This window comes from Lontra canadensis, unplaced genomic scaffold, assembly GCF_010015895.1.
Source record: "Lontra canadensis isolate GAN:19392208 unplaced genomic scaffold, GSC_riverotter_1.0 scaffold55, whole genome shotgun sequence".
Lineage (NCBI taxonomy): Eukaryota > Metazoa > Chordata > Mammalia > Carnivora > Mustelidae > Lontra > Lontra canadensis.
In genome coordinates, this window is record NW_022631049.1 from 4720617 (window position 1) to 4737974 (window position 17358).

Consider the following 17358-nt stretch of genomic DNA (forward strand, 5'->3'; position numbering starts at 1 on the left):
CTCTCTTTCTCTCTCTCAAATAAACAAATAAGCTAATTTTTTAAAAACTTGGTCACTCTAAAGGTTTGGTATGTTTTCTTATGATTAATTACAAATAAAAATATCTTTGTAGATAAGAATATTTATAAAGATGTTTTAAAATGTTTTTATCTTTCGAACTAAAAATATTCTCATGAAAAATACAAACATTATTTTAGAACCTTGTACATTTCTCTTTAAATGTTAATGACTTATCACTGAGACCATAGCACTAGGGGAAAATCCTATCGTGCCACACAGTGCAACGTCCGTGTAGGTTTGATCTAGCTTTACTCACTTGAGAGGCAACAATAGTTAAATCACTGTTAAGCATCTTCAAAATAAATAATTCTTTTTTTTTTTTTTAAGATTTGTTTATTTTAGAGTGAGAGCATGAACAGTAGGAGTAGAAGGGAAAGGAGAAAATCTCTACAGACTTAATGCTGAGCGGGGACCCTGAGGCAGGGCTTGATCTCATGACCCTGAGATCATGACCTAAGCCAAAATCCAGTTAGAGGCTTAACCAACTGAGCCACCCAAGTAAGTGCCCCTCAAAATACATAATTCTTATTTGAAAAAATTCACCTGTTCTTGCTTTTGTTCAAATCATAAACCTGAGGTTAATTCTGAACTTTTTTCTTTTCTCTTAGTCAATCACCAAGACCTGTGCCACTCCACCTCCCAGAATCTGTCTGCTGTTCTTCTGCATTTACCGCACCCCCCCCCACTACTGCCTTAGATAAGAGTTTCATCATTTCTCCTAGATTACAGACCCTTTTTTCTAATCTGCTCCAATTCATTCTTCCCACTATTTCTAGGCTGAACATAGGAAACACAGATTTGATAATGCCTCATGCTGCTTAAAATCTTTGGTACATTTTGATCTTTTGATGGAGCACTATGTAAAAATGAAAAACCATGTTTTTAAGATACTTAGGATATGAGATAATGCTGACTATGTAAGTAGAAAAGCTGTATAAAAAGACTTGGAGACACTGCATTTATAAAACAACACAGGAAATGAAACAGTTATCAAAACAGTAAAACTTTCAAAAATGTTTAAACTTTAAAAGTAATTAATAGAGGGCACCTGGGTGGGTGGGTAGGTTGGATGTCAGATGCTTGATTGTGACTAGGGCCATGATCTCAGAGGTGTGAGATCAAGCCCTGTGTCAGGCTCCATGCTGAGCGTTCTTTCTCTCCTTCTCCTTCTGCCCCTTCTGTCCTTCTCTCTCTCCCTCTCCCTCCCCGCCAAAAAAAGTAATTAAGAGTTAGAAGATGTAGGTAAGCAAATACCTTTGAAAGTAGACCTCAAAGAGAGAGAAAGTAAAAGAAAAGATTAAAGGCACAGAAGATAAAATAAGGGTCTAATATCAGATTATCAGTTTTTACAATGTGCAAAAAAATGTAAAGGAGGTTGAAGGGATTATTAAAATGAAATAACATTAGACGCTATACCCAGAACTTCAGTCTTCAGATCGAAAGGCTCAACAGAGTGTCAAGTATAATGAAAAAGATCCACACCACGGTATAGCACTGTGAAGTGTCAGAACTCCAAGAACAAAGAGAAAATTTTAAAAATTTCCAAGGAAAGGGAGGGGGGAAGCAATCACTTAGGTACAAGGAAAACCTGTGAATTAGACTCTTCATTAGCAAATCTGGATGACACAAGATGGTGAATCAAAGTTCCAACTTCTGAGGACAATTTCCTGCTATCTGAACTTGTGCTCTCCAAACTCATGAAGCAAATGGCAGTAAATTTTTTTGAGACATCCCTTGCTAAGCGAATATTTCTCACTTGCCTTCTGAAACTGAGGAACTAGATTTATTTCCCTAACAGAATATCCATTGCTAACCACACTCATTGGCCACTAGGAATTTAACAATTTGGATTTCAGGAGATAATTGCTTTTCTCACCTATAATTCTATAGATCAAATTGCCCTAACATATGAGGTTTAAAACTTTACCTTCTGTTTAGCTTTTGAAAAAGGATACTGGAGGATGTACTCCAGAAAGAATAAAGGAGTAAATCAAGGAAGACAAGAGATACCGTGAATCAGGGCACCAACCCAACATAGTGGCAGGATAACAGCTTTGCAGCAGGCCCACAGTATTCAGTCCAGGTTGGAGCAAGAGGACATGAGGGAGGGAGATGTTCAGGGAGAGAAGTGAATTTGACCATTGGAATGTGACCATTGGTCACTGCTTCTGATCATGTGGAAAATGAAATAAGTGCCTTAAACTCACAAATTGAAAGAGACCCTCATATTAAAAATCATTTCAAAAGTTTTTAAGATTAAAAATAAATAAATTCACTTAAAGACATAGAGTTAAAAGAAAGTTAAAGAATGAAGAGAGGTATACCAACCCACAGAATGGGAGAAAATATTTGCAAATAATACATCAGATAAGAACTTGCATTCAAAACATTTTAAAAAAGATTTTATTTATTTATTTGACAGAGATCCCAAGTAGGCAGAGAGGCAGGCAGAGAGAGAGAGGGAGAAGCAAGCTCCCCGCCGAGCAGAGAGCCCAATGTGGGGCTTGATCCTAGGACCCTGAGGCCATGACCTGAGCCGAAGGCAGAGGCTTTAACCCACTGAGCCACCCAGGCGCCCCTAAAAACATATTTTTAAAAATGTTACCACTCAGTAATAAGAGAAAGCAGTTTTTGAGATGGTCAAGGATCTGAATAGACATTTCTCCAAAGAAGATAGAGAAAAAAGATGCTCAATGTTATCAGTCATCAGGAAAATGCAAACCAAAGCCATGATGAGATACCACTTCACACACACTGGGATGGCTATAATAATAATAATAATAATAAAATCTTGGTGAGTTTATGTGGAAATTGGAAGTTTCATACACTGCTCTGCTGTTAAGAATGTAAAATAGCATAGCTACAGTCTGGCAATTCCTCAAACAGTTTGACCCAGTGGTTCCAAATTAGGTATATCCTGAAGAGAATTGAAAGCCTAAGTCCATATAAAAAATTGTACACGAGTGCTCATAATGGCATTATTCATAATAGCCAAAAGGTGGGAACAATCAAATAATCATCAATTGTTGGAGGGGTAAATTATGGTATATTCAAACAATGGAATATTATTCAGCCATAAGAAGAAAGGAAGTGCTAATTCATGCTACAACTCAGATGAATCTTGAAAACATACTAAATAAAAATAGCCACCAAAGACTACCCTGTATGATCCCGTATACATCAAAAGTCCAGAATAGTCAAGTCTATAAAGAAGAAGAAGAACAACAAAAGAACATGTATCAGTGGTTACCGAAGGCTGGGAGGTGGGAGGGGAATGGGAGCGTTTGTGGATGTTTGGGGGTATGGGGGTGATGCAAATTGATGGTGATTATAGTTGCACAACTCTGAATATAATAAAAACCATTGTATTGTACACTTTGAGTAAATGAATTACATGTGAATTTTACCCAAAATGAAGTTGTTACCAAATATATATATATATATATATGACAAATACGAACCAAAAAACCAGGGAGGAACTGGAATTTTTAAAAAGATTTTATTTATTTGAGAGAGAGAGAACAAGAGTGGGAGCAGGGACAGAGGGAGAAGCAGACTTCCTGCTCAGCAGGGAGCCTGACGTGGGGCTCAATCCCAGGACCCTTGGATCATGACCTGAGCTAAAGGCAGATGCTTAACCGACTGAGCCACCCAGGCATCCCTTGACAAAATAGAATTTTAAGTTTAATACAACCTTAATTCCAAAACCAGATGAAAATGAAGAAAAAGTGAGGTTCATTTGTTTATGAATATATATTCACTGTTAAAAATAGCTAACCGGGGGCACCTGGGTGGCTCAGTGGGTTAAAGCCTCTGCCTTCGGCTCAGGTCATGGCCTCAGGGTCCTAGGATCAAGCCCCACATTGGGCTCTCTGCTCGGCGGGGAGCTTGCTTCTCCCTCTCTCTCTCTGCCTGCCTCTCTGCCTACTTGGGATCTCTGTCAAATAAATAAAATCTTAGAGAAGGAGAAGGAGAAGGAGAAGAAGAAGAAGAAGAAGAAGGAGAAGAAGAAGAAGTAGGATAATGTGTAAGGATTGGAAGAGAAGAGGGGAAAAACTCCTTTGCAAATTATATATACCTAGACTCATTTTCAATTCTCTTTGAACTATTAAGAGAGTCAGCAAAGCTGCCAGACCAAGGTCAGCCTACGAAAATCTAAAGAATATCATTTTACAATAGCAGGAAATTTTTAAAAAGTATCAAGGAATTAACAAGAATACTCAAGATCTGTTTGGAGAAACTTTAAAACTCCAATAAAGACAGAAGACGTGGGGCGCCTGGGTGGCTGAGTCGGTTAAGTGTTCAGACTCTTTGATTTCAGCTTAGGTCATGATCTCGAGTTTGGGGGGATAGAAGCCCTGAGGAGGGTTCAACGCTCAGCATGGATTTGGCTTATCCCTTTCCCTCTGCTCCTCCCTCTGCTCCTGCTCTCTCAGTCTCTATCTCTAAATTAAGTAAATAAAATCTTAAAAAAAAAAATAGAAGATGTTCTAAGAAACCTTGCTTCCATATAAGGAACCTATTACCTCACATAAGTTCAGAAGTGGAGCATTTCCAAGTTTGCTTGTTAGCAAGAAGGCAAATTCTTCCCATTCTTCTGCTCTGCCAATCTTTATCTTGTCAGCCTCAAGTTCCCAAGATTGCTATAATCAGTCAACGATCACATCCACACTCAACTATGTCCAATGGAAAAGAGAGTGTTTCTTTGTGATCCTTTTTATTAATGATCGCACACTTACACACAAATACACACTTTCTGAGAAACCTCACAGCAAGTGTTACTGGCCAGAATTTCATTGTGTGCCCACATGCCTCAAATAGTCACTAACAGGAGAAATGCGATCACCACCAGTTGGCCCACATGGGATTCACTGCCTGTGGGGTTGGGGGTAACATAGACTTTTCTGAAGTACAGGGGTCCAGGGAAGGATAAAAAAAGTAGCTTGGGGTTATTGAGCAGTTGCTGGGAAGGTGGCCACCCACTTCTTCTATAGGTACTGCTTGACTTCAGTCACGTGTATGATTTCTTCAAAATATTTCTCATTGGAACCTTGACTCAAATAAATAAGGTATTTGTGAGGCAAGAGTTAGCCTGCACTGTTTTACTTTTTTTCATCAACATGCATTCAATGCAAGCCATTCGATCTTTAGTGGGTGCTTATTTAGAGGAGAGGGAGACATTTAACAAATTTAAAAGGAGAAACTGAAAAATGTGTCAGATGGTATCTGTTGTCCTTTTGGCAAATTTTATGTGATTTTCTGCCGCTGCAGTCAGCAATGTCATATTGAATCAATTTGCTATTCAATTACTGACCCATTTTACTAATCCATCTCTCAGATCCACAAACCAACTCAATTATCTAGCTTTGAGATTACTCATATATTATGTTGTTGGCACTTTAGTGCTGCCTGGGTTTTGTGCATTACACTGCCCATTATCGTTAGATCACGTAAAGTGTCAGAATTAAAATCATCTAACTTTGGGGACGCCTGGGTGGCTCAGTGGGTTAAAGCTTCTGCCTTTGGCTCAGGTCATGATCCCAGGGTCCTGGGATCGAGTCCCACATCGGGCTCTTTGCTCAGCAGGGAGCCTGCTTCCCCCTCTCTCTCTGTCTGCTTCTCTGCCTGCTTGTGATCTCTGTCTGTCAAATAAATAAATAAAATCTTTAAAAAAAAATAAAATCTTAAAAAAAAATAATCTAACTTTGTAGCCCCGTCGTCCTTCATTCTTCCCGCTTTACATTGTATGCTTAAGCAAAACACACATGCACGTGTGCGCGCGCGCACACACACACACACACACACACACCCCAGAACAGAAAATGCAAAACCTACTTGCAATCCTTGAATGCATCATGACGAATGCAGCCCCACTGGGCACTGGTGTCACTATCTGCAAACTGGAGATGAGAGTAGGTGCGGAAACTCGTCTTCGTTATCTGTTCTCCCTTCCCCATAGTTATCAAACTCCAAATCATAGCTGGGGGATGTAATATCCAGAATAAGGACTATTTCCCAGAATATTTTACAAGTGTTTGTGGTTATAAGACTATGCTGGGAGGCACCTGGGTGGCTCAGTGGGTTAAAGCCTCTGCCTTCGGCTCAGGTCATGATCCCAGGGTCCTGGGATCGAGCTCCGCGTCGGGCTCTCCGTTCAGCGGAGAACCTGCTTCCTCCTCTCTCTCTGCCTACTTGTGATCTCTGTCAAATAAATAAATAAAATCTTAAAAAAAAAAAAAAGACTATGTTGGGGCAATGGAATATATGTGGAAACTTCTAAGAATGTGCATAAATTGACAGCTATTGAATTCCCTGTGCCCCCTCTCCAGCTGTCTGGAATGTAGATGGGATGGCTGGAGTTCTCTACTCAACATCTTGGATTGTGAGGATAAAGGCCATGACTAGCTTCTAGATGTTGGCTAAAAGGAGTGTGGGACCCTGAGGTTTTGTGGAGAAAGAAACTGCCCTGTGGTTTAGCTACTATTATTTCAAGTCTCTGTTACAAGCAGCGGAATCTAATTGATAACACTGTATAAACTCTTTAAGATAGTTGACAATATTACATGAGTGGATACATGTAAAAGCTCTTAGAAAAATGTTTTAGAGTTGGGGTGCCTGGGTGGCTCAGTACCTCTGCGGTTACCTGCCTTTGGCTCAGTTCATGATCTCAAGGTTCTGGGATTGAGCCCTGTGTCAGGTTCCCTGCTCCATGGGGTCGGCTTCTCCCCTGCACTGCCCCCAACTTGTGCTCTCTCTTTCTCTTGAAAAAAGAAATAAAATCTAAAAAAAGAAAAAGAAAAAAGGACAGTGTCTGGGAGTAGAGTAAGCACAAAGTCATAATTATAATGTTACACTGTTTCCATGCTTTGGTAAGGTTGTTCCCTCTGCCCGGTGGTTTGTTTGACAAACTCCTTTTTGTCCTTATGACCCAGCTCAATCATTTCCTCCTCTACGAAACCTTTTCTGATCTCCATCTAGGGAGTTAATCCTCCCTTTGCTTTGTACTAGCTCTTAATCTTATGTGTACTTTTATAGCAACTTGGATATTTTTGTTTACACGTTTGTCTCCTTACTAAACTGCTTTCTCATTAAAAAAAAAAAAAAAGCTAGAGTTCCCTTTCTAAAAAAATATTTTATTTTTAAGTAATCTCTATGCCCAACATTTGGCTCAAACTTAGAACCCCGAGATCAAGAGCCACACACTCCACCAACTGAGCCCACCAGGTGCCTCTAGAGTTCTCTTTCAATAAACATAAAAATGTCATGGTTCCTGTAGATTCTGCTACTGCCCCTAAACCAATGGCAGGATTCAATATGCCGATCTGGCAAAACACCATACCTCCTAACCTTACCCCAAAGATCCTGCTGCACCACTTCTAGAGGAGACATAGCCTTCCTCTCCTCTTCCGACCCGCTCAGTGGATCAGCTGAGCTAAGTGTCCGTTGGGCTAGGCACTGTAGTGGATGATGCTGGAGAAGGTTCGGTCTCTGCTCTCAGAGAGCGTGCAATGTACCAGGGGAGACAGAGTCTCAACTAATAAAAAGAAGACATACAGAGTGCAAAAGTAGGGGGAGGAGGGAGAGAAATGATTCATTCTGTTCTCAGGCACAGGTTAAGAGAAGATGATGCTTGGAATGTATTTTGAAAGAAAACTAATTTACCCGATAGGCTGGAAAAAGGGGAGAAAAGAGCAACAGATGATAAAACGGGCAGAAGGAAAACATGTGCAAAGGCGCAGAGGCATAAAATACGTGGTTAATTTTAGTCATGAGCATTGGACTCAGGTCCTCCCAAGTTTCTCTGCAAACACATTCACAAAACATTTCTTAGGGTGATTACCTCTGCAGATGGCTCATTGCATCTATTATGCCTTGGGTTCTCACTGTTTTAATTCTGAGGACGATGTTTCCCTGTGCTGTTTTCTAGACTCCGTACCACTAGGTATGGCCAAAGTTGTTAATATTATTAGTCTAAAGAAGTGTTTCTCAGTGCCACTCAAATCCCTCCCCCCCCCCATCGCCCCTTGACTCACCCGGCAAGCACCCTGCATTCAGGAGCTCTTCCTTCTAGAGGCTCACTCTTTGCTCTGACATTCAGAGCATTTGCAAGACTCCCTTGGAAAAACTTCCTGGTTAGTTTTAGCTATTCATTTCTAGTTAACAGCAGATTTGTCAGTTTTCTACCTTCTGTCTTTAGTACCTAGCCTAGGGGCAATGCTGCATTAATTTGAGGTTTTTTGTTTTTTGTTTTTTTTTTGGTTCCAGTAACTTCCTCGTTGATTAAACTAGACTCTATGTATGAAGTTGCCATCTGTGCCTTCATTTCTCTTCTCTAGGACAGAATAAAGGCTCCATATTTCCTTAGGGGCTTTACCAATAATGGAGCTTGGCCCAGGAGTTGAAAGAGATCCCAGCAGGGGCTTAACCAAGTACTCTTTCCCCGGAGACCCTCATTAACTATGACACCCACAGGGTCCCGAGACTGGTGTGATAGGACGGTCGCTTGGCTGGATAGAGCTCTAGCACTCCGACTTGGCAATTCCTTTTGAAAGTTGGATTGAGTTTTCTATAAGCCTTGAACACTGTTCCAGATCCAAGCGCCATCTGTAAGCACCTGCCAGTGGTAGTCTTCTCCCTGCACACTGAGCGCACATACCTCTGCTGTTAAACACGTGACACGCTGTAAAGTTTCACTTCCATTCCTGTCCTATCAGGTATAGGTAGCCATCAACCATTGTGGCCATTACTACGGACCAGAGCCAAAGAACTGAATTAATAAGTGAGGGTCCCATCTTGTGAGTTGGCTTTCTCTTCACGGGAGCCTGCTTCCTTGGCCACCGAGACTTTGACTGAAAAGGCCCGAGTTAGAGTGCTAGTTCTCAGCATTCATCTGCTGGCAAATACACTTGTGGAGGGATGCTGAGCTCCTCTGAGATTAGGATCACCAGTGCAGTCTTCCTGTCTTCCTTTCCCACTTCTTGTTGCAGTGTGACTGGTCCCTGGCTCCAGGGTCTGGGTTTCATCCCCTTTCTCGCTCGGCTACCTGAGGCAGAGTTGGAGATACTCCGCACAAATAACTTCGTGAGATGGGGGCCATTAATATACCCATTTTACATGTGAGGAAACAAAGGACGACAGAGATTAAGGTACTTCCGACTCTAAAGCTAGATCAAGAAGCACTGTAGGAATGGGAAGTAACTGGCTCTTGTTATGACCTCAGGGTTGTATATCATGGGCAGCCCGGTGATGGGGCTGAGTGTGGATCCAGGTGCGAGATCCTCTGGGTTAAATCCTGACTGTATTACTCACTACCTCGGTGGTTTTGGAGGGGAAGTTACATAGCCTTCTGTACCTTGGTTTCCTCATTTGAAAAAAAAAATGGCTAAATTAATAGTCTTCACCTTTTAGATTCTTATAATAATTAAGTGAGTTAATACAGGTGAAACACTTAGGACAGTACTTCAGACACGAAAAGTGCTCAGGGAATGTTAGCTATTATTTATTTTTATCATCAGCATCAGCATCATTGAAACCAAGATGCCAGACGAAATGAGGCCCAGGGTCTTTAGTCACTTGTCACGAGATTTTGGACTTACATGATGCTTTCCAGGGTTCAAAGAGATTTCATAGTCATTATCCTGCATGATTCCATCACCACAACAGACTGCTGGCTGGTATAGCCAGCTATGCCATTTTCTTTTTACAGATTCATTCACTTAGCTCTGTTTATTTTTTTTTAAAGATTTATTTATTTTATTTTTTAAAGATGTATTTATCTGTTTTAGAGAAAGAGAGCAAGGGGGAGAGGAGCAATGGGAAAGGGAGAGAGAATCTTAAGCAGACTCCCCAAAGAGCATGGAGCCCTGACACAGGGCTCCATCCCACGATCTGGAGACCATGACCTGAGCTGAAACCAAGAGTTGGACACCCAATCAACAGAGCCTCCCAGGCACTGCAAGATTTATTTTATTTTAGAAAGAGAGTACACGGTACAGGGGGAGGGGCAGGGGCAGAGGGAGAGAATCTTCAAGCAGACTCCCCACTGACCCTGGAGCCTAAAGCAGGGCTCAATTCCACAACCCATGAGATCATGACCTTAGCCAAAACCAAGAGTTGGATGCTCAACCGACTGAGCCACCCAGGCACCCCCGTTTAGCTCTGTTTATTGAGGCCTCTTATGTACCAGGCACTGCTATGTTCTGAAAATTCAAAGGAAACTTATGGTTTCCTGCTCTGTGTTAATAAGAACTGCCTTTGGGAGTGGGTTTCAAGGGGACATTTTATTTTCTACACTTTGTTTGAATTTATATGATAAAAAGAGATTACTTTTATGGCGGTGGGAGAAGAGTCTAACGGGAAGGCAGGCATGCAAATTGTTAATTATAATACGACATCATTATGGCAGTATTAACAAGGGGACACATGGAGGTTCCTAGAGGAGAGTCGGAGTAGTGACACTTAGGCATGAGTAGAAGCCAAATAAAAGAAGGGAGAGGGGTGTTTAAGCAGTGAAAGCATGAACGAGTGTGGTTTATCCTGAGGAAATTACATATCATTCAGTACTGCTTGACATGTTTGGAGGGGCAAATGATAGACATTAAGCTATTTGGGTAAGTCGGAGTGAGATAAGGAATTTACTAGGCGAACGTGCTCTGAATTTGTGTACAAATGACAGATGCCCATGAAGAATTTTATGCTGGGAGTGACATGATCAGCTTTGTACCATTCTTCTGGCACCGTAGGCAATGAAAACCGATAATTTTCTGAAAGGTCAGTGTGGTCCAAGCGATACTAGTGTCAGACGCAAGTCTTTGGACCTGTGTTTAGCATTTTCCATGAAACCATGCTGTCTCCTATATTAAGCAATATATAACAAAGGTCCCACTATTTACTATATTGATCTGCTAGTGTGAATTTAAATTCATGACTAAGAGGGGTGTCTGGGTGGCTCAGTCCGTGAAAGTCTGCCTTTGGCCCCGGTTATGATCCCGAGGTTCTGGGATCCAGCCCCACACTGGGCTCCCTGCTCAGCGGGGATCCTGCTTCTCCCTCGCCCTCTGCCACTGCCCCAGCTTGGGATTTCTGTCTCTCTCTCTCTCTTAAATAAAAAAAAAAAAATCTTTAGAAAAAATAATAAACTCATGACTAAGAGAATGGGAAAAGATTTCACATAATCATCAAGCAACTTAACCTTGTCTTTTATCTTTTTGTGGGGACACGCCTATTAGAAGATATTTTTCGCTTGAATTCCATCTTCCCGTTTGAATGGAAGAGAGCTACAATTCATTCATTCTTTAAATATGTGCAGAGCATAATTTCTACTGAACAATTTGTTCCAGGGCCTCTCTCTATCCTTGGAAAATTCATGCGATTTTTGTGAAGTCTAGATTTAAGTTTTGCTGATACACTGTAATTCCATTTCCTCCAGTTCCTTTCATAAGAGTGTATATCAAGTCCAAAGATGTATAGCCAGCAGCCTTTAGCAGGAGACCTTGCTTTCTTTAAAAGACAATAACTGCTCTCAGTTTCTTTAATCCTCTCTCTCTCTCTTTTTAATTTTTTTATTTAATTTTTAAATTTCTAAACAAACATATAATGTATTTTTATCCCCAGGGGTTTAATCCTCTCTTTGCTCCCACACCCCTGTCCTCCTTAGAGGGCACCAGTCAGCCTAATACACGGCAAGCTGGCCAGGAGGAAATCTGCCACTTGGTGTGACAATGCTTTTGCTGCCAATGCTCTCTAACCAGGGTCCATGCTGTCTGGCAGAAGGGAAGAGAAATACAGTCCTGAGCTATTAGCACCCTCTCTTGGCTTTTTCTACCTTGAGCTCTGTCCTATTAATCCAGCAGGACATTCTTAGAATTCCAAGGGCTTCCCAAACTCTCCAAATCCTCATGGTTGGTATGATCCTGTGTTACCATTAGAGCTTTAGTCTGAATTTATCCTAGAGATTGTATCCTCGTTCTGGTAAAATTCATGTCATTGAATATCTCTTTGCTATATGGGATCTACTTCCTGCTTTGCTGGAACAAAAAGTGCTAAACTGGGGTGTCTGGGTGGCTCAGTCGTTAAGCGTCTGCCTTCAGCTCAGGTCATGATCCCAGGATCCTGGGATTGAACCACGCATCTGGCTCCCTGCTCAGCAGAGAACCTACTTCTCCCTCTCCCACTCCCCCTGCTTGTGGTTCCTCTCTCCCTGTATCTCTCTCTGTCAAATAAATAAATAAAATCTTTTTTAAAAAGTCCTAAACTATGCTCTCTTAAAAATGACAACATCTACTTTGGGAGATAAGTTCAATTTTTTTTTACTATACCCAGAATATAGTCTTTTATTCACTCACTCACAATTCTTTTTTTAAGTTTTATTAACTTATTTGTCAGATAGAGTTCTTTTTTAAAGATTTTATTTATTTATTTATTTATTTGAGAGACAGAGAGCATGAGTGGGAAGGGCAGAGGGAGAGCAGGAAGTGTGACAAGGGGCTCTATCCCAGGACCCTAAGACCATGACCCCAGCCGAAGGCAAAAACTTAACTGACCGAGCCTTCAAGGCCCCCTCACTTTCCAATTCATTTAACCATTTGTTGAATGCTATTATATGCCAGTCACTGTGCTAGTTACTTGAGATGCAGAATTGCACAAAAATAGATCAGTCCTTCCATCATGAATCTTCTCATCTAGTGCCCCTGACTTAGGGGGTGGAGGGTGGGATGGAGGTAAAAGTGAAGAAGAATGTGTTCACTGAGACTGGGAGGAAACGAAAGCATCTACAGTTGCCCAAGTTGTAAGTGATGCATCTTAAGTAAGAAGTTTAAACATATTTTAATGGTTCTATAAGAGCATGATGGCTGTTTTCAATTTAATTAGAGGAAAGGTGATATGCTCTGCTTAACATAATGCAGTAGAAGAGTCTATGAGAATGGGGCTATCTGTGTAAAAGTTAACACAGCTCCTCAAAAAATTAAATGCAGAATCATCATAGGATCCGTCAATCCCATTCTGGGTATATATGGGAGAGAACCAAAAGCAGGGTCTCAAAGAGACTTTTGTACATCCGTGTTCATTGCAATATTACACAGTTGCCAAGAGGTAGAAGCAATCCAAGTGTCCATTGACAAATGAACAGATAAGGAAAGTGTGGTATATATACACAAGGGAATATTATTCTGCCTTTAAAAAGAGGAAATTCAGACACATGATCCCAAAAGGATCAGCCTGAGTGAAATAAGCCAGTCACAAAGGGCAAATATTGTATGATTCCACTTATAGGGGATATCTAGAGTAATCGAAATCATGGAAACAAAGTGGCATGGTGGTTGCCAGGGGCTGGGGAAAAGGGAGAAATGGGGAACTGTTGTTCAATGGCTATAGAAGTGCAGTTTTTAAAAAAATATTTTGTTTATTTGACAGACAGAGATCACAAGTAGGCAGAGAGGCAGGTAGAGAGAGAGAGAGGGGGAAGCAGGCTCCCCGCTGAGCAGAGAGCCCAATGTGGGGCTCGATCCCAGGACCCTGGGATCATGACCCAGGCTGAAGGCAGAGGCTTTAACCTACTGAGCCACCCAGGCACCCCTAGAAGTGCAGTTTTACAAGATGAAAAATTCTAGAGATCTGCTATCGAATGATGTCAATATAGTTAACATGATTAACCATACACTTAAAAGTGGTTGAGGGAAATTTCATATTATGTGAGGGTTTTTTTTTTTTGCCACAGTTAAAAATAAAATTTGAAAAATTTTGAAGTCAATACGGAAGCAACAGGGAGTATGAGTGATGAAGTGGGGTCACTGGAAGGTTGGAGTCACAGAGCTGGCCCTACCAGTTCCTAGCTGGGGACTTTTAAGGTCTAATCCTCAGGGTCCTCACTGATAAAATGGAGATATGTCACCTACTTCAAAGTTTTGCAAGTATTAAATGAGATGATGTGTGTGCAAATTAGCAAACCCTAAAGCACTATTCAAATGCAAGGCATTTTGATGGTGTGGATGCCAGACTTGTCTATTACCTGGCTTCACCACTATTTTCTGGTCGTAGGAGGGTAAGGTGGGATGTTGAGACACCAGCTCCAGCTTCTCTCTTCCACTTGTCCTGCTATTCCCTCCACTACAAGTTTACAGGAGTAAAAGTTCTCTTACCAGCAACTGTTCTTCCTGACTTCTCTCCAGGCAAGTTCCTCTCATCTCCTGTTGTCTTATTTTAGTTAACTCAGTCATAGAATTGGTGATATTAAATACAGACTTACTGGAAGACTGAATAGCGATGCAACATGGCGGGCTAACTCCTGTCTAGGACTCTAACTCTAGCTAGGAGCCCAGCAGCCCTTTGAAAGAAGGAAAAGTTTTAAATAAACAACAAAGGGAATGGAAGAAAAGGTTGGCATTCTTTTTTTTTTTTTTTTAAAGACTCCCCACTGAGCTGGGAGCCCGATGTGGGGGCTTGATCCTAGGACCTGGAGATCATGACCTGAGCCGAAGGCAGGTACCCAACCATCTGGGTCCCCCCAGGCGCCCCAAGAGTTGGCATTCCTGATTGGAGGGAACTTCATGAACAAAGTTTGTAGGAAAAAAGTAAGGAAAGCTTAGCGGACCAGGAAGATACTGGCCTGCTGGAAGTGATGAGCCTGAAAGATAAATATGGATACAAATAATAGGGGACTTCGGGAGCAGACTGAAGATACTTGATTCTATGCAGTGAGGAGTCAATTATTTCATTTTGAGAGTAGAGGTATGAGCTGTTGAATGCCAGTTTTAGACCCAAATAATTCATGGGCCTAATGCAATTACAATAAAATCTCAATAGGTTATTTAGGATACTCTACAAAATGATACTGAAATTCAACCAGATGAGAAATTCAACCATCAGATGAGAATAAGTAAGAGAAAGATTGAAAAGTATAATGAAAAAGGATTTGCCTTGTCAATGAACAATGGTGGAAAAATTGGTTATTTGTTTAAAAAAAAAGTCATGGGGCACCTGGGTGGTTCAGTGGGTTAAAGCCTCTGCCTTCAGCTCAGCTCATGATCTCAGGGTCCTGAGATTGAGTCCTGCATCGGGCTCTCTGCTCAGCGGGTAGCCTGCTTCCCCCTCTCCCTCTCTCTGTCTGCTTCTCTGCCTACTTGTGATCTCTGTCAAAAAAAAAAAAAAAGAAGTCATTTTAGATCCCATGTCACAACTTACAGCAAAATTAATTCAAGCTCAATTAAAGAGTATACTGTAAGAGACACATAAAACAAAAATGAGAAGATAATATATAGAGATAAATGTCTGCTCTCTGAGTGGGTTAAGGAGTTTTTAGAATGACAGAACCTCTGATACACTGCTGCTGGGCATGTAAATTGGTACAAACATTGAGGAAAGCAATTTGTCCCTATTTTGTGAGGGTGAAGCACATACCCTATGACCTGATTCTACTGCTAGATACACACACACACACACACACACACGAACTTGAGAACCATACACATGGATATGGGCCTAGGAATGCTCATAGCACCACTGTTCAAAATAGTAAAATGCTGGGAACCTACCATCACAAAACCAGATGAACAAACTGCAGAACATTTGTAAATGGAATACTCTGTAACAGGTAAAGGGAATTATCTGAAGTATCTGTATTAACATGGTTAAATTTAAAGCACACCATACCTGGCGGGCTCAGTCAGTTAAATGTCTGCCTTTGGCTCAGGTCATGATCCTGGGGTCCTAGGATCGAGCCCCACATTGGGGTCCCTACTCAGTGGGGAGTCTGCTTCTCCCTCACCCTCCCCCCCCAACTAAATAAATAAAATCTTTATAAAATAAAATCTCTCAAATAAAGAAAATCTTCAAAAAAAAGGCATATCATGTTAAGTGAAAAAATAAGCTAGAAAAGATAACATACCAATTATACACATAACACCAATTGTATACATAATACCAATTATTTACAATCCTAAAATATGCAAAAATATTACATGCTGTTTAAGAATATGTACATATTTAGTAAAGGTATGACATCATAGGACTAGAAAGCACCTAATTTAGGGGCATGGTAACCTCTGAGACAGAAGGGATGTGATGGAAAAGGTTACACAAGAGGCTTCCACTGTGCTGGTATTTATTTCTAGAGCTGTGTGGTAGGTACATGGTTATATGTTATATTATTCACTCAATGATTTGTATGTCTAAGATGTTTTGTGAAATAAAGTTTTTTAAGAAAATATTTAATTAATTAATTTATTTGAGGAGGTGGGGAAGGGGCAGAAGGAGAGGCAGGCAAACTCCCCACTGAGCAGAGACACTGACACAGGGGCTCGCTCTCCGGATGTGAGATCATGAACTAGGCCAAAGTCAGACCCTTAATGGACTGAGCGACCTGGACACAGCATGAAATAAAGTTTAAAGGTAATATGTATTCCCTATGAAAAATTAAAACAAAGGGCATCTGAGTGGTATAGGACATTAAGCATCTGACTCTTGGTTTCAGCTCAGGTCATGATCTCAGGGTCGTGAGACTGAGCCTGCCATTGGGCTCGCACTGAGTATGGTGCCTGCTTGAGGTTCTCTCTCCTTCTCCCTCTGCCCTTCCACTTGTGCTCTATCTCTAAAAATAAATAAGTAAATCTTTTTAAAAAGTTAAAACAATATCTAAATACATAATTTAATCATTAACTCCAAACCATGACGAAAGGAATTCACCAGTCACAATTCCATGTATATCTTTCCAGACTTATTTTTGATATTTACCTTGTCTAGGTAGCTATAAATTTCATATATTATGTTTTTCCTAATATAAATAGGGTACTGTTTTACATATAATTCTGTAATTCTTGCTTTTTTTCACTTAATATCATTGACACCTCTCCATACAAATATATATATACATCTCCCTCATATTTAATGGCTATATAATATTCCATGACATGAATATGCTAAAATTTTACTATCCCTCAACTGATACATATTTAGGTTGTTTCTATTTTTTGTTATTAAAATTCTGCAATAAATATCCTTGATGAACCTTAGGAGTATCTTTGTTTGAAAGATTTTCAGGATGAGGAATTTTTAAGGGAAAGACTTTTTAAGAACTTTGCTTAGCAATGAAAGAAATCTCCAAGGAATTATGGTATGCTTCTCTATGTAAAATTCAACATATAAAAAATGGATTTAAGTAAATCACAAAAACACTAAAACTATAATAGAACCAAAGAACATCAATAGATAATTTGCAGAAAAATAAATATAAATGACTATCAAATATGTGGAAAATATTTTAACTATTCTACCTCTGTGGTTGAAAAGATGAAAGTGATAATC